This window comes from Cydia amplana, chromosome 5 (assembly GCF_948474715.1).
Source record: "Cydia amplana chromosome 5, ilCydAmpl1.1, whole genome shotgun sequence".
NCBI classification, from domain to species: domain Eukaryota; kingdom Metazoa; phylum Arthropoda; class Insecta; order Lepidoptera; family Tortricidae; genus Cydia; species Cydia amplana.
In genome coordinates, this window is record NC_086073.1 from 20,618,641 (window position 1) to 20,637,237 (window position 18,597).

At 40.3% G+C, this 18,597-nt stretch overlaps 2 protein-coding genes across 2 annotated transcripts in view; one reads left to right on the forward strand and one right to left on the reverse strand.

The window, feature by feature from the left end:
- Window positions 1-18,597, reverse strand: part of LOC134648366 (protein lifeguard 4-like) — a 357,077-nt gene that overhangs the window by 338,371 nt on the left and 109 nt on the right. The window lies entirely within an intron of this gene.
- The window catches only part of LOC134648320 (neuroligin-1-like), a 265,829-nt gene that overhangs the window by 170,212 nt on the left and 77,020 nt on the right, over window positions 1-18,597 (forward strand). The gene's annotated exons all lie outside the window — the stretch shown is intronic.

Here is an 18,597-nt window from a genome sequence, read left to right on the forward strand (position 1 = left end):
CTAACGCCTCGATGGACCAGTGCTTCTTAACTTGTTCATTCAAGTCGTCTTCGTCGTCCATACGGCAGTGAAGTACTGTTTGCTCGACGGTGCGTATTATTCGTGGCATTCGTCCAAAGAACGCCCAACCCAACGGAGTCTTCATGGCGCACGGCTCGTCCTTGCCGCCCTGCCTGATCTCTATTGGGGTCTTCAAGTGACAAAAATCACCTCCGATCAACATCTGTGGAACTCCAGTACCTACGTAGCACTCGTCGCCTAGGTCTTCCAGATGCTTGTATTTCATCAACTCGGCTTTATTCAGTGACTGTGATCTGATTCCCAAGCCTTCTACAGTTTTCACGACGATATCGTGCATAGTGCCTCCCCGTAGCGGGCCCACCTTCGCCTTCACTGTTTGCGTAATCGATGTGTGCTTGAGATTCCGTATTCCACGTATACAGAGGGGCTCATCTTCGCCGATCGCTCCTATCTCGTCCGCAACATCTTGATCTATCATAGACAGCGTAGATCCGTCGTCTAGAAAGGCAAATATTTGAGCCGTCCCTTTCGGCCCTGTAACTGTTACAGGCAGTACTTTCAGCAATACGTTGAAATTCGGGGTCGATGACACGTAGACGCGCGGGTCGTTGTCCTCTCGTTCTGTAGGCCGCGGCTCTGTTTCCGCCGCCGCAAACGATGACGTCACTCTCGGTGGGGCGACCGCTCGCTGTGTCGATTGAGCTACCGCCATTGTAGCTTCGTCGTTCGCTTGAGTGGGCTCGGTATGTAGCAATCGATGATGCGCGTGTGGGCAGCCTACCACGCCGCATCCTTTCGCCTTGCATTGTGACTTGAGATGTTTCGCGTCCATACATCTGAAGCAAATTCTGTTGAGTTTCGCCCATTCCCATCTCGCGCTTATACTCTGCGCAGCCAGTTTGCGACAGTCCGGTGTAGCATGACCGCCGCCGCAGTACAGGCATGTAGTCTTCGTTGCGATAGTTTGACGCGCCGTATACGCCACCTTCTGTCCTGTGCCGTATCGATTCGCGTTCGTTGTTGTAGCGGGAAGGGGATAACGCGACGCGGGTGCATTCAGTCGAGCGCCGGCCGCGCGCGCGTGCGGTGCTGCTGCCGGTATCTGCGCACGCCTCGGGGCAGCGCGGGCATGGCAGAATGACATCTCCTGTTCGCTCTCCTCCATCAGGAAATCAGCAAGCTGCAGGATCTCTGGGTCGTCGGTGTCGCGATGCCTCTTCGCGTAGTCGCACCATCTGCTTCTAAGATGAGGCGATAATCGATCCGTTACTTCTCGTATTAGCATCGGATTGTCGGCGTAGTGTCGTCTGTCTATATCCATTATAGTTGACACTATATTCATTATCTTGATGGCGAATGTGTTGAGGTCGTTCGCGCTCGGCCCCAACGGTGGCAGTCTTCGTAGGTCTTCGATTGCTTTGTCCAAAAGCACCTCGCTTCTGCCAAACTGCTTCTTTAAAATTCGCATAACCATGTCTGGACGAGTCGCTGTAGAAAGGACATGTGACACGCACATCTTCGCGTCCCCGCGTAATGCCATACGCAATCTTGCAACGTTCTCGTAGTCGGTAAATTTATATCGCTTCGATGTCTCGGTGTAGGTGTTGTAGAAACTCCGCCACTCGCTTACATCTCCATAGAAGTGAGGCAACTCAAAAATGTCCTTCGGTGCCGGGCGAGCCGCCATTTGCATTTTCTCGAAAAGCTGCAGCATTGACTCCGCTACTGTGCCTTCTTGAGTAAGCTGCGTACGCGCCGTGTGCGGCGTACGGGGCTCATCCGGTGGCGATAACGATCGCCTACGACGCTCCTCGCGGCTCGGTGAACGGCGTCGCGTATGCCGCTCGTCCCGCGTAGGTCGCCTGGGAGTCTCGTAATCTGGCGGGGGCTCGTCGGCTAACCTCTTGTTGATGGGCTCGGTCCGCGTCTTGTCCTCTTGCGATTGATCGATCCACTTGATTATTCTTCGTTGTTGCTGTGGCTCGTTTTCACCTAAGTCTGAGACTGCGTCTGTAGTACTTCCTTCCGCTCGAATCTGCGTCTTCCGTACTTCTAGCCTTTTTCTTACTAAATCGGCTTCGAGTCGCAACTCCTTCCTCTGGATTTCCGCCAGTCGTTCGCTTGCCTCGAGTTCCGCTTGAGATAGCCTGGCCTCGACGACTGTACTGGCGTATGAATGCACGGATTGAGTGCGGGCAGGTACATACGGAGTGCTCGACTCCATATCAGCTTCCTGCGGCCGCGTAGTTGCGACGTTCCCAAACTTCATTTTCGGGCGTCGCGACGGTATCGGTGAGGGCCTCGTAAGACGTCGTAAGCGCTTGTGCAGGTCCCTACTCCACAGCAGCGTATTGTCTTGCGAGGGAGTCCTCGGTGGCTTCGAGAAGTCGTCCGTCCTGAGCGGGAGCTGTGGCGATACTGCGCTCGCTGCGCCAAACGGTTCCGCGCTACGAGCGCGCGGACGATCGCTGTCTACGTCGACCGACTCGGCAGGGGTGGGGGGAGGGCGCGCCGCGTCGGCGCCCTCAACCCGTCCGGCGTCTGCGCGAGCAACCTCACGGTGAGCTGCCGCCGCGCCCTCAGCTAGGTAACGCCGCCTGTCTTCGTCGCTCTGTACCGACGTAGATTTATTTGACCGAGTGATAACCATCCTGTCGGTCATCTGTGACGTGGCTTCACTGGATCCGTAGTAGTCTTGAACACGACGTCCCGGTGCGCAGACAGTAGATCCGGCTCGAAGGACCAGAAAATATTGAAGCCCGCGGCCCAATATAGCCCCCAATAGCCAGGGAGAAGGTAACGCCGGTTATGTCTACCCGCGCCTCTCTTATAACCGAGATCGGCCCAGGCTACCACGCTGCTCCGCGAAGACTCCGACCGCCACGCGAAAGAGAGAAAATAAACTAACTCGGATTTTATACTGACTTTTATTACTCGCGGTAACTAGGTATAAAAATACTCCTATAACGGTAGGCGGCACAGCTCCGGATCTCCTTCAGGTTTTCCTTTGGACTTCTTCTTCTTGAGCGCTGAACGAATACTGAATGCTCCGTAGCTGTCCTGCCTTGCTTTTATACTAAATTCTAAGAGCGAGAATACCCCTTTCGACAGAGAAATAAAATGCGTTCCCATTCGCGTAACTAGCTGCGCTCTGATTGGTCGATTACGTCATCCGAACAAACACTTGACAATTTTCATTACTTCTTTGTCGATTACATAAGGATATCTCAAATATAGCTCTAATTATCGACTTAAAACTATTACAATCAGTTAACTAGGTTAATAGGACACAAAAATAAACAACAACAGGTGTACTGCTCGTAAAGACTTCGAATACAAAGGCTATTGTGTGCCGTAACTCCATAACAATAGAGCGCTTTGTGACCCTTTCTCGGGTTCTAGGCAAAATACTACCTGCTTTACGTTATCGGCACCTGTGTTACTGTGTTAGTAGGTTAATGACCTACAATGTTTACAAACATTGTGATAGTCTAACTCTAATAGATTACGAAATAATCAACGAAATATGACTAATCTATAGTGAAATTACCGTGCATCGTAATCGCTCTCAGCGATTTGGTTGACCAATCACGACACACGTATTACATCTCTTTCTAAAAGTGGTTTCCTTGTCTTATTTATCAGTTTATCCTACTGTGGGATATCGGGAAATAAGGGAAATTTAGTATTTCTTTCTAAATACTAGATAACGAATCGTACCTAAATTTGAATTTACATGTTACTTATATCTATTAACAATCTAATACGTGATCCCTACCTAACATAAAATAATCTTTATTACGAATACAGACTTAAACGTATATGATTACTTAAGATTATCTAATTTATTAGGAGCGTCGCTAACAATGCTCATCAACGGTGACTATTTGCATTTGCGTTTCGCTTCAAAAAGTCTATAGAGTTAAGCGATCAGTGTGTCTTTGTTAAGGGATTATTTTTGTACAACGGCCATGGCCAGGTTTTGCAGGGGCAAAACGTACAAGAGCTAGTTATTAACGAAATATCGACTCAGTGTTATCCACAGAACATATTAAAGAGGTTAGAATGGCTATCGCGCGCAGTTAGTATCGGAACCGGTGTCGCCGCTCGTTCCTCTCCACATTTACTAACACTCGCGCAACGGTAGTAAAAATTTGTGTGCGTGGTGAATGGATAGGCCTCCTTTAGACAGATTTTCTCTTCTTTTTCTTTTTTTCTTAATTTGAAGGTTATTGTGGCGCAAAAGGCATGTTTACTTCGTTTTTCGGTCAGCGCGGGCTAGTAGCATGCGAGCGTTTGCTCAAAACCGGCGGCGACACGTATCCTGCTCGCATCAGCATTCTAACTTGTTCTGTGGTGTTATCGATATTAAGCAATTTCTTTTTTTTAATATAGCAAACCCCTTTGTTTAAGTATTGTTATTGCAACTCATGTCATTCTGACATTTCTGTGACGATATTTTTAAATTACATCGAATTATAATTCAGTGTATTTTATTAAAAAAGCGGCCAAGTGCGAGTCGGACTCGCCCATGACGGGTTCCGTATTTAGGGGATTTATGACTTTATGACGTATTAAAAAAAACTACTTACTAGATCTCGTTCAAACCAATTTTCGGTTGCGGTTTACAGAATACATCTACTTACCAAGTTTCAACAGTATAGGTCTTATAGTTTCGGAAAAAAGTGGCTGTGACATACGGACGGACGGACAGACAGACAGACAGACATGACGAATCTATAAGGATTCCGTTTTTTGCCATTTGGCTACGGAACCCTAAAAAGCGATTCTAATATTAAAAATGTACCTACATACCTATTTTTGACGCGTAGATAATATTCATAATAAATATCAACGTAATCAACTTCAGTAAGTTGCGTAGTAACTAATCCTACTTGACTTAATCCATCATGGCGCCCTCAGTTGCGAACGAGTTGAGTTCAAGGTCGAGATCTTTGTCTAATTAGTAATGATCGAGAAGGACGGAAGATACTATTTCGAACGCGAATTCACAGGCAGTCAAATTAGTCAAGAATAACATAGAGTTTGTGCGGAAAGAGAAGAGTCGTGGAATGTATAGGTACCTACATTCCACGACTCTTCTTTTTCCGTACAGACTCTAATCTAAAATCATTCTTCAATCAACGGGATGCACTTTTGCCTAAAACGTTTTGTAGCTTTATGACAGTCATATTTGTTGAAATGTTCTTCTATAAATGTTTCATTCTGTTTGACCAATAATTTTAACTCATTTCCGCAAAAGAGATACAATTGTAAATAATACTTACTTTATTTATTCTTTAGTATTTTAATTGAAAAAAATAGACATAATTTTGAAAATCCCCGAAAACACTCCACAAAACATTTTTCCACCTCACACTTCCTCCACCTCCTTAGTAGGAAAATACACTTTTACCGGATTTCCGTACAAGATTAAATTGGTACATATTTCCGTACCTTTCATCACTCAACCTCAACACTACCCTGTCATTAGTTCCCTTATTATGTATGCATCGATTCATTACACCAATGTTCCTAGCTTTGCGACATTGGTGTTCCAGTGTTCCGGGATATCAAGCGGCGAAAGACGTAAAAAGGCAAAATGGATTCCACTTTTGAATAACGAAACGTGATTGGCTGGATAGAGTGGTTCAACGCTAGGGTTGTCATATTTTTGTTGCCAGCTTTTACAGTATTGAATTGGCAATTATTTTACGGCAATAATTACTCGTAATGAGAAATAAAATCAAGTGCTAAGCTAATTTTACGGTTTCACTCTTGTGATTAAATTAAGTGTTCTTAATTAATGCGCTCAAGTTCTGTATTTAGTTTCTAATATGTTGTTAGGTAATCGAATTGTATGCCTACTAGATGATATATTGATGACATTGGGTAAAGCAGAACGCTGTAAGTGCTACCTGCAGCGTTCTGCTTGCATATAATATTGTTAAATTAACAGCATATAATACGCCAAAATGCGGCAAGAGACTGAGAAAATGATCGTAATATCGTTTATTAAAGTTTAAAATAAAAAAAGTCCAATTACGTAGTTAATTTCATTATTTTTAATTATATATCCATCTTAAGCACTGCACTTACAATGTTTTCTTCTTTCAAAGAATCAGTTTATGACACTGACTTAATATAAAAGAAATAGACACACAAAGCAGAACAAAAACGTCAAGAAATGTGGATCCCAATGACGTTTCGCACCATTTGCATTGATGATAAAAACGCTTACGTAAATTTTGAGTCAAGATAAATGTTTCGTACAGAAAAGAGCTTAATGTCGTAAGCATTAAGTGTCATATTTGCAAACATAAGTACCAACACTGTTAAAAAATTTAGTCCGATGGCACTAAACGTGACATATTTACGTCAAACAACATCAAACGAGAATAATGAACGAATGGAGTCACTTTGGTACACTTTAATATGTATTACTGTACAGGAAAACCAATTGAAGTAATAAATAAAACAAATTTAATTTAATCGGGAGCTCAAATAAAATTAATTCGTGGTTCAAATTCAAACAAATCAAATTTTTAATTCGTAAGTATACGTCTTTAAATACTAATTTCCTTGAAATAAATTCTACTTATTAAATAACTGTGTATTTAAGATCTACATTTACTCATAGCGCGGGTGCACGGGGACATTTAGATACTGATTGGATTTTTTTTTAAAGTCTACCTATACTTTATAAAAAAAATCCTGTGGTTGTCACTGTGTTCCGAGAGGTTTAGCATTTACAGTTAGTCGATATAAGCCCTTATTGGTGGTGTATATGTCGGAAACAGGGAAATGGGCCGAACACACAAGTGCCGTTTTGCCTTGTTTAAAACTGCATCACCCCTATCTCTTGCTATAATTAAATAGCAGTCCACTTTGCACGTCGCATAGGTTTTCTTGGAAATCTTGAATTTAAACATAATATTATTTCTTATGAATTCCATATAAAAATATAAAAAAATATTGACCTCACATCGACTCATTAGATTTTTGTTCCTTAACATCCCTTCTTTGGTACTAACAAATTAATTTATTCAAAACCATAAAATTACCACCAGATTACATAAATTATGTAATGCTATCCAAAGAACTAACCGAAAGAAATACATTCCATCCTTTTTCCTTGTTTTATCATTGTTATTTTTACATATTTTAACGGCACATTTCGTAATTGTTGACAACTTCACATTTGAGCGTTTCAAACAAGACTAAACGAAAAAGTAATGCATGATCTGTTTTGACATCACTTTTGTGGGGCCATTTTTGGCGGCTGATTGGGTATCCAGTTCTTTATACTATATCAATGGTTTATGAGTTATAACCTAATAGCCAAAACGATGCAACTAGGAAATAACTGTGGCAAAATGATGTAACTATGGAGTTACAGCATTTTGCTAAGACGTTTTATTTGTTATTTTTTGTAGAATCCTATTGGCAAAACACTTTATAGCTAATATTTAAGTAAATACACTAATTTATAAAATTTTCTTTAGACGTCTATATAAAATGCACTATTAAGTATATATTGATTAAATTTCAACATGATAAGTTCATAAATAATAGGTGTTACAAAGGCCGAAATGTTTAAACCTATAAACGCGTTTTTCTCAAAACTATGTTTTTTGACTTGCAGCGTTCTACCATTTGATGGCAGCAAAGTACATGTACTTATGTGCAACATCGGTTCTTCAGAGTCCTGATGATGTCGCCCGCTCTCGGCAGTCGGAACACTAAGGGCCCGATTCGTATTTTGAACCAGATATCTATTAGACATCACCAAGATATGTCAGTGTCAAACAAGTGTCAAAAGTGACGTTTTTGTTTGAACAAACGTCACTTTTGACACTTGTGTGACACTGACATGTCTTGGTGATGTCTAATAGATATCTAATATTTGACCTATCTTAAAGTTCGAATATGGCTGTAAGCCCCGTTTTGTAGTAATTATTCTAGATTCCATCAAGTCTTGTCTCATTGCGATCTCAAATTAAACGCAAAATTGGCCAAATTGAAATGTATTTGAGCAGAACGAAGATGACATAGCTATGGAAGGTTTGGATTGCTACAGGTGTCTTTGTAACTTCAAAGAGGGTTAACGTAAATTAATTGAGAACACAACGCCTTGTAGAATTTACTGTGGAACCATGTCCTATAATATATACGAATACGTTTGCGTGGAATAATGATCATTATTAATATAAACCGGCCAAGTGCGAGTCGGACTCGCGCACGAAGGGTTCCGTGCCATTACGAAAAAACGGCAAAAAATCACGTTTATTGTATGGGCCCCACTTAAAAAATTATTGTATTTTGTGTTTAGTCTTTTTTGTTATATCGGCAACAGAAATACATCATATGTGAAAATTTCAACTGTCTAGTTTGTCACGGTTCATGAATTACAGGCTGGTGACAGACAGATGGACAGACATACAGATGGACAGTGGAAGTCTTAGTAATAGGGTCCCTTTTTACCTTTTGAGCACGGAACCCTAAAAACGCGGAAAGCGGGTTCAACGATTTTTACACAGATAAAGCCATAGGCATAGCTTAGTGATACCATAGAATAGTATTATATATATATACATATATATATATATATATATATATATATATATATATATATATATATATATATATATATATATAGTCCTCCTCGCCGTGTCCGAAACGGCGACTCCTCCGTCTTAATCAGGAACATATGACTGACTGATATGACTTGCGAAGCCAAACTTCGTTTTGAAAATGCGATTACATGGTGCGCAATAGAGCTGGTCGGCTGAGTAATAGTAATAGCAATATAATAGCAATGTAATAGTATTATAGCTTCTTAATATTCAAAGCTATAATCTCGATAAGGTTTCAATAAGATAACGAGGCCATGCATCACGGCCATCGCACAAAGACGGCCATTTTTCAACGGCCATTATTCCATGGTCGTTAATAACCACGGTTATAGTGGCTGTAGAGAAACAGTAATTCAGGCTTAGATGAAATACCGGGTGGGCCATGTAACAGGAGCGATTTAAATAAATAAATATATATTATAGGCGAGGAGACCGGGATAAGTGGCGTTCTCGAAGAGAGGCCTATGCTCAGCAGTGGGCGATGAAAGGCTGATATGATGATATTATAGGACATTCCTACACAGATTGACTAAGTCCCACCGCAGTAAGTTCAAGAAGGCTTGTGTTGTGGGTACTCAGACAACGATATAATATTATTATATATAATATACAAATACATAGAAAGCACCCAAGACTCAGGAAGAAATATGTGTAAAATTTAAAATTAAATCGCTCTTTAAATTTAAATTTAATTCGATAAATTAAACTGTAAGCTCCTCAAACTTCCTCAAACTTACCAACGTGTGTTCAGCGACTTTAAAAATAAATTGTGTTTTTATTTTTAGTAGATACACTTTTGTTCCGTTTAAGCGTGACAAGCGACAACGTCAATTACAAAGATGTTAGCGTACATTGAAGATATTAATTTGTATGAAAGAAATGAAGTCAAAAGATTTAAAAGTTGTTAAGCAAAAGTTTTATCGTTTGTGGAGTACAATAAATGTTTTAATTATTTGCTGGTGTAACAGGGCCCACCCGGTATGCTCCCTATCCAGAAGAACGTATTAGGCTGCGTCCACGGGGCCTTTTCTCATCTACTTTGCTGGTCACAATGAGCTTCTCGATGTTGCCACCGTCTTTCCTTACAATTAAATAGGTTAACGTACTGTGTCTAAGCGGTTCACTGTGCCTGGACAAAGACTGAGCACTAGACTTGCGAAATATGAACTGGGTCCCAAACGGGATGAATAATTGTCCTAATGGTCGCCGGCGACGTTTTTAACACTTACTGTAAATTATCGCATCGCTTTTTCTACTTAAAGCCCGTGTTTTACACCTTTTTGCTTTAGCAAAGTAATATAAGTTAATTGTTTTAGATAAATACTTCGGCTAAAACTTGGAATAAGTGGATGATGCGCTAGAACGGTCCGGGTCCGGGCCGAGGCGTCCGACAGTTAAGGTTGCTATAGAAAGCACCACCGATCACCTGTCATAGAAAACGAAATCTTGGAATTCCGCCCGGACCCGGACCGTTCTAGTGTGGTGTGAGTCATCTTTTAGACTGCTTAATATGTGATAAGTGGGAATATATGCTTGCTAATATACAATATTAGCAATTTTTCAATGCAGTTTGAGTGATTTTTTTTTCAATTTTTTTTTAATTCATGTTTTTTTTGTTTCAGGTACGGAACCCAACTAAACAAATATCTCAGCTACCTTAAGGCAATGCTACTACGACATACCTTCGCCATCCATAGCCAAGACAAATCGTTTATATAAAATAAATAAAAAATAAAATAAATAAAAAATAAAAAATAAATTATAGCTAGGAAGGTAGGATAATACGGCAGGTATGTTTGCTGGTAAATGTCTGATATTTTCAAACAGAAACTCAATATAAACTAGAATCTAAACAATAAAATCCACTGCACAAAACTTCATATATCATGCATGCCCTCGGGATTGCCGTTCCAACTTTAAAACTCTGATCTTGATATGATATTGATTCGACATGACTTACAGTGTACTTGGCTCGTACTTATTATTCGTTGTACGCGTGAATATTCGCTCTGAGGGGCTACCGCGTAAACCGGAATTCGCAAATTGCTGGGATCTTCTCTTTTACTCAAATGAAGGCGTAATTAGAGTGACAGAGAAAAATGTCCGCAATTTGCGAACTTCTGACTGTAGCGACGCTATGGCTGCAGAATAGAAATACCAACATAATATGACTACAAAGTGGCAGAATATCATATTATTAATTAAATAACCTAATATTGTACTTATGTATAAAGGATTAATTGGACATTTGCTACCACACGACCTGTTCCTTAAGAATATTATAGAAGGAAAAATAGAGGGAAAGAGAAGAAGACGATGACCGAGAAAACAATATTTCAACCAAATAAAAGAAAAGGTTCAGGACGGTCGTGTCATACTAGAAGGTTAAGGAATTGGCAGAAGACCGGACGCGTTGGAGATTGCTCCACTGACAAGAGCACAGCTCTTAAATATAAAGAAAGAAAGAAGTACTTATTGAGAAATAAACATTTACTAACGATACCATGAATGATAAGGTGGAAATATTCGCTATCAAAGGATAAGTCTTGGGACTTTGGGAGCTCAGACTAGTAGAGCGGCGCGCGGCGGCGGACTGATGTCCCAGATTTGCGAGTTCGTTCCCATATCAAATTTAAGTTAGATTTTGAACGTTTGAATGGCTCTCCTGTGCACATAACAGTATCGGTATCCATACTTCATGGCCATTCCAGTATCAGTGAGCACACAAATAAATTTATTTTTATTGGCGCTCCGCGATTGGCCGCCGATATTTCAACGGACGATGGCTCCGTTCCACTACACTGAGTTTAATCTGTGGTTTGGGCACAATAAGAAGATGGAAGAAGACAGTCATTTAAAATTACAGAATGGGCCATTATTGAGTGAACTTCTGGGTAATAAAACTAATTAAATAGGCTTACGGAGGATAAGATAATTTTTATACCAATACTTGGGTTAAACACATTTTAAAAAAGGTCAATTCCGTGTATAAAAAAATAAGTGTAACGACTGGGGTATATTATTATATAAATTCCGTTTTTTGGGTTCCCTACCCAAAGGGTAAAAACACTACTAAGACTCCGCTGTCCGTCTGTCAAAGTACCACTTGATTTTACGACCTTTAAACCTCAAGAAAAGAGCGTAATCCCATCTCTTGCAGCACCTCTGGTTTTGCAGGTGTGCGTGGGCGCTGGTGATTGCTTACCATCGTCAAAAAGAATCGTTGTATCTTGGCACACACTTGCAGAAAATAACTCAATATCAAGCTAAAATTCTAATACGAATTTACAACTAAGCTTAAATGTTTTCTCGTTACACTAGGTATTCCCAAGTGGTTATATCTCCGATCGACTGACAGATGTAGGAATTGGAGCAACAAACATGGCGGATAACCGACCGACCACGACCTTTCAGCCAGAGTATTAATATTTATACCAAGTAATACGTCTTCGAGCAACAGTAGAGTGAATATCAAATCAACAGTAGTGGATGATAAACACTCCCTCAGTGGACTTGTTGTACAAAGTAGTAGTAGTTAATGTTGACCTTGTTGACTTTATACAGTTAGAACTTATAAAGATAGGACTTACAGAGTACAAGTCTTTTGGTACCTTTTTTTGATAACTTTTTAGTGTAAAAGCTTTATGTGGCTAGTCTTGGCAACATTTTACATAAAGTGTTTTTGGTGGGAAATTCTTTACTGTGCAATAAAGTTTAAATAATAATAATAATGCCGAACGTTAATGTTTATAACAAAACTTCCATAATATCACAGATACATTAAACACGAACTTTAATTCCCAAGAAATCCCAAATAAAATAAGATAGATTACTGTCATTATCCCTACACTGTGGCGATCTTTCAACCTTCCCTCACGGTTCACATAACTAAGGAACAGTTTGATAGAGATTTATTCTGGCATTACGATAAGTTACAGTCGTTTGGATATTACACAACTTTCGGCCCGGTATTGAAATATTAGATTGGTAAATATGGTAAATAATGTTGAAATATTACCTTACTGAAACTTACTTTTTATTGGAGGGAGAACAAAAACGAATAAAGACAAGCATTTTATGACGTCATTACTCAGGAAGTTGCCTTTTTCATGACTATTTAATAACGTTTTAGAGGCCTATTGTATTATGCCTAGGGTTTGCAATCCGGATCCGAAATGTATGAAATTATCCGGATCTGGATCCGGATCCGCGGATCTTCCCATACATTTCGGATCCGTCGTCAATTTTTTCGTCGGAAATTTCATGATTTTAATATTGTTAAAATCATGAAATTTCTGGTTATTTTTTTAATTGACCCGTGGGCTTTTGAAGTCAGAAACATGACAGCGGAAGACCTCCCCCAACCGGTTTTCTCGGCACGCTGATACACGGCCGTCGTGAACGCTGCTCGCACTGTTAGTGCTTGAGAAAGGAGACCTAGGCTCTCCGAAACATGTCGCGCGAGTGACTTAAAACAAGTGAGTCTAAACTGTAAATTATTCAATGTTAGTATGTCTCACAACAGTTTAAATTCGATTAGAAACATGAATGAACATCAGCATTTTGTCATTATTAACATATAAAAAAACCAGCCGGCCCTTATTTTAAAGTCTGTTAAACACCTCACAACACATCATATTCGGTTCTAATCGTCAGCCTCAAACAACAGTCCCTTATCACTAAGACTGATATCGACCGGGATATGGACCGTGATTACCTTTTGTATTGTTTTTAGCTCCCGATATTCTCGACGCAGTTTCATCCCCGCAGCAGTCCCTTATAGCCATCTCTAACCCGCAAGACCGAACGCCAAACCGCTCCCATTCCCATGCAGGTCGGCTCCAATACCTGCTCCAATACCGTTTATGTGTATTCAAAGGAAATGTCACAATGGGGATCGATCTCGTACGTTTTGGGTAAACCTATGCATATTGAGGGGAGACTTGGTAGGTATAATGCAGGTCGAGTTTGTATAAAACAGGTTAAAATACTCAATCAATACATTATACTTAATTCATTATTTATCAAATGAAAAGGAAAATATCCACTGTTAAGGTGAAAGAAAACATATTTGTTTATATTATTATATAAACCAGCAAAAAACTTTGCCGTTGTTTGTTGGACTCTTTCAGACAGGAATAATTTAAATTCTTATTAACATATAAACCTAATTACATCACACAATATCATCATGTAGTATAAATCATATTATAACTTATAACCCTTTATTTCTTTCCGATCCTACCACAGAAAAGATAAACATAATAATATACATATACAATTTTACTTATCCCCACCATAGTCGGGCCTTTTTCGAACCTAATATTGCTCGTGAGGTCAATCGCTGTTCTTTGTTCAACTGATACTAGACCCTGAATCTCGAACTCCATTTTCTTATTAAGCTGCTTCTCTAGGCCGATTCTGATTTAATAATTTGATATTCTGCTGTTTATCATATTTTGACACGACCATGACTATAAGCACCAATCAGCGTTAGCTACTCTCGTTGAATGGTCCTGACGAAATGAAATGAGTATTTCCTTGACCTTGAGTTTGACACTGAGATATTCGCTAGCGACTGGTAAACTACATAGGTCTCAATGCATCTCCATCGTACTGACGCAGTCGCTAGCGTTCAAGGCCGTGTAAAACTAAGGGTAAAACTGGCCCCGTAGACAACATGCCAATCGCTAACGCTACGTAGAGAACGAAACGCAACTGTCACTGTCACACTAATATGGAAGATAGAGAGACACTAAGCGATTTGATGGCGAAGCGCAAGCGATTGTCACCTTGGCTAGGCCACCAGGGCTCGGCTCGTAAGGCATTTTGCTCTCACTTATTGGTGCGCATGAGATGCCTAATGATACGAATCAAAATCGAATCAAAACCACATCAAATTATTGGTACAGAATCAGCCTCTTGCTCTTTTGTTCGCTCCGCGAATTTTCCTGCAATTTGATACTTTCTGGCCTAGTGACGTAAGTAGCCGTGTTTTGTAGTGCTTCGGCAGTGTCGAGTTTCCTCGCGTTTTCTTTCCCAACATTTCTGTCGTGGATATTCGGGCTTATTACTTTACCCTTGTTCGGATGTCTGGAATAAATGTTGTAGATAATGTTTGGCTCAGAACAACTTTTCGTATCACAAATCAGCGTTTAATAAATGCTTCAATAAAAGAGATTCGGAATATTTGGAACAACAAAAAGCAAAAATCTATTGTGTGCCGGTATTATTATATTATAAAGAAATGGAGTGAAAGATGTACGAGTGTGTCAGACCGGATCGCTCTTAATGGAGATTCTTAGTGATTGCTTACCCCTTTTGGGAAGTGAGGTGAAGTGTTGTACCTTTACTCGTATAAAATATAATACGATTATTTTCCTATAATCCTCGCAAGTTTGCTTTCAAGGGGTTGCTGAAACAAATGTTTGAGTAGTATCCATCGTTATTAATTGTAAGGTAGAGAGAGGCGGTACAGGTAGAGGATGCCATTTGGCCAAGATAGAATATTTTGCTCAAAAATTTGAAAGTACTATAATACCGGAAATTGATAAGTCGACACAATGAAGCCTGATGGAGATCTGCCTTGTTACCATTGGTAACGCGACTTTGAGCGGATTGAGTTCTTGAAAGATTTTAATATATTGAACACCATATTGAAGTAACTTTTTTTAAGTCAACTGATTGCCTAACGGACACTTTTAAACGTAAGAACCGCCTGGCGCTCGATAGCCCGTTGAGTGAACGATATTCCAAAGATGGTGGGGCTATTTTGAATGAGACTAGCCCAGGATTAGTGTCGCGCACAATGAGAAGCCAATGCTCAGCAGTGGTCGACAAGAGGTTAAAATGATGATGATGATGGACGTGTCGCATCAGATACACAAACATTATCGTTTCAGGATCTCAATCTCGAAGGAGGTAACTCTGTAGGTGATTAGAATGCTCTCTTCGCGACAAAATTCGATTTAGAGTTAGCGTAACTCGCAACTCGTGCTAACAGCCATTTAAATGTTCCGACCTGTTTTACATTTCAATCCTATCCGTAGCCAATTTCACGGTTGGACATTCTGTTGTTGTTTATAATGTATTACGAACGTTGATTATTCGTTGTTGACGGTTGACGGATATGTTTAGATTAATAGGATTAAAGCCCCGTTTCGTACTGATAATGTACCCTTTACATTTAAATTAATTGTTTAAAGGGTATAATTATGTGTAAGGAAATTTAAAGATGATTATCGCAATTAAATTTTTAAACCATTACAGAAATCGAGGAGCTGTAGGCATCCCAATATATGTATAATTTCGATGATCGTGCTAGCAATTCGATTATTTATTATGATGTAATGGTCCGCCTATGCGTTCCATTTACCAGTACGTACTATACTTAATAGCCACCTTTTGCCTATCGTTAGGAGCTATTGTATCTCTAATGTTACTGTGATGAAACCGGGCATGCACACAATAGACCGTAACTACTGAATTTCCGATGTTAAGTTCAGTAGCTTGCTTGATTGTGTATTACAGTCGCCATCAGATATATTGGAGCGGCTAAAGCACTCCCAAACATCTGAACACGCTTCTATTGTCAGGGCGCGAGAGTGCGTGTTCAGATATTATGAACACCTTGGCCGCTCCGATATATCTGATGGCGAATGTACGTGGTGTAGGTTGGTTCATGCTTTGTTTCTGGAGCGGGAAGGTAGTGATTATTGACTTAGGATTACATTACAGAGCTGCGGTGGCAGCATGGTTCCATTTTATTGGCTGTCACTTTCGCACTTACATAGGTACTTGTTAGAACGTGCCAGGTATGGTAACAGGTGATAACAATGCGACCGTTCTACGGCTGCTGACCATAAAATTAATAATTGTTCAACATAACCTTAACCTATCTCATATTTTAACGTTTGACATGTGAAACTGTTGTATTAGTATTCTGCGTGATCTTATATCAGCACTTGTAAGTTATGGTTTCCTGCTACCCATAGGTTATCAGGAAGAGATTGCTTTTTAGTGATAAAACGCTGGTTTTAGCTATAATTTGGGTTCTTTTCTGTATTCTATTTTTCATTATGTGGTGTATAATAAAGACTATAATTATTATTCATCCTCGTATAGCCTCATTCGCCCCAGTTGGAAAGACCGAGGTGGGTTAAAACAGAGGTAGGTTGAAACAACGTAAATTTTAGAACAGCTATTATTAGCTGTTACCGAGCTGGAAAAAACGATGTTTAGCCCCGCCCCACCATCCGCTGGCCCTGGTCTCTCAATATGCGTCCTTGCCTCAAGACGATTACAAATACCGCAAAATTAACTTTGTTTCAACTTACCTCTGTTTTAACTCACCTCGGTCCCCCTACGGTCGGATCAAATTAACTTTACTGTTGACCAGTTGGTAATAGTAATAGTGCACTATAAGCAGCAATTTAGACACATTGTACACCAGCACGGCTAGCACATGATTACCCGCGGGATAGCTCGCGCCGCGAGAGACGGCAGTCGCCCGTCACAAATTTCTATCTCTATCTGTCAATTCCTCGATTTTGGCAGCATGAGTTCGCACATCGAGAAAAGAGTTCCACGAGAGAGAGCCATCCCGCGCGCGACTTAGCCAATGTGGCCATTTATACATGGAACAAACTTTTCATTCGTGGCAACACTGAATCGGTAAAATAATAATCGGATAAGTAATGAATAGTCAGCCTTAGAAACGGAGCGTCCCTAGTCACGATAACTTTGTCTCTTTCTCGCAGTATGAAGAATAAGAAATAGCAAATATTATTTTTAAGTCGAAAATGTCAGTGTCAATACTGTCAATCAAAATTTGATTCGCTTTGTCGTTACAAGTTGGAATATATTATTATAATTATCTAAAGATTACCTACCTAATCATTAAAATACAACTCCTTACGAATAATTGGCGTTTTGTTAAAAGTTTTGGCTAACAAAATACCATCTTTACGAAGAAGTCAAGTTGTAAGTACTTACGTACACAATTCAATCTTCATAAAGCTCTTTTCCGTTGTCTTTTGCAAAAAAATTACATTCCTTTTAAATCTTATTTACAGACTAAATATCTTATGCTAATCCCCGACATATCTCCCTTATGGCTGGCTAGCCGCTGCATTGCTGGCTTCGAAGATAGATTGAATGACAATCATGCACAAGCCTATCATCAAACACGGAGGTATTCTCTACACCTAAGCATGCTGCTGCTAACCGCAGCCCTCCTGCCATCACGGAGGACATAGAAGGGCTCAAGTTGGGAACCTACTCCGTGCAAGGACAGTCGAGTGTTGATAACACTTCTCAAATAATGTGACTTTTAAATAAATAGTACCAAAAACTTTAAATGATTTTATTTACTTTGACCTTTTTGAGATAGGTACTCAGATTTAAGTACGATTCGTCGGAGTCGGAGCGCATTTCACATTTGTATGCCCAAAGCCGGTCGGCTGCTTGCGGATCGGATGGCTCCGGACGGATTCTATCGCTTCTGCCACACATTATGTAAATAGGTACACTGAAAAAGCATTCCGGCGCGGCCCAACTCCAGCCGGTCGGTGGGAATCGTAACTTAAGGATTAGGCTAGTACCAACTCGTACACTACAAAGTAAGTATTACGGCTGTGGTCTTCTGTGAGGTGGAGTTTGAGTTGAGCTGCCAGATTCATTATTTGCATTCTTTGTGGAATGTTGTTTCACAAAATTTCGTCTAAATCGGTTCGGCGGATTAAGCGTCAAGAGGTAACATATAGTCAGCAGCAATAGTTGCTAAGCGGGCGAGGTGTTCAAAATTACCTTGACGCGCTCTTATTCTCTTAACAATAAAGTCGCGTCAAGATCATTTTGAACACCTCGCCCGCTTAGCAACTATTGCTGCTGACTGTACATAGGTACAGATTTACTTTTGCATTTACTTATTATAAGTGAG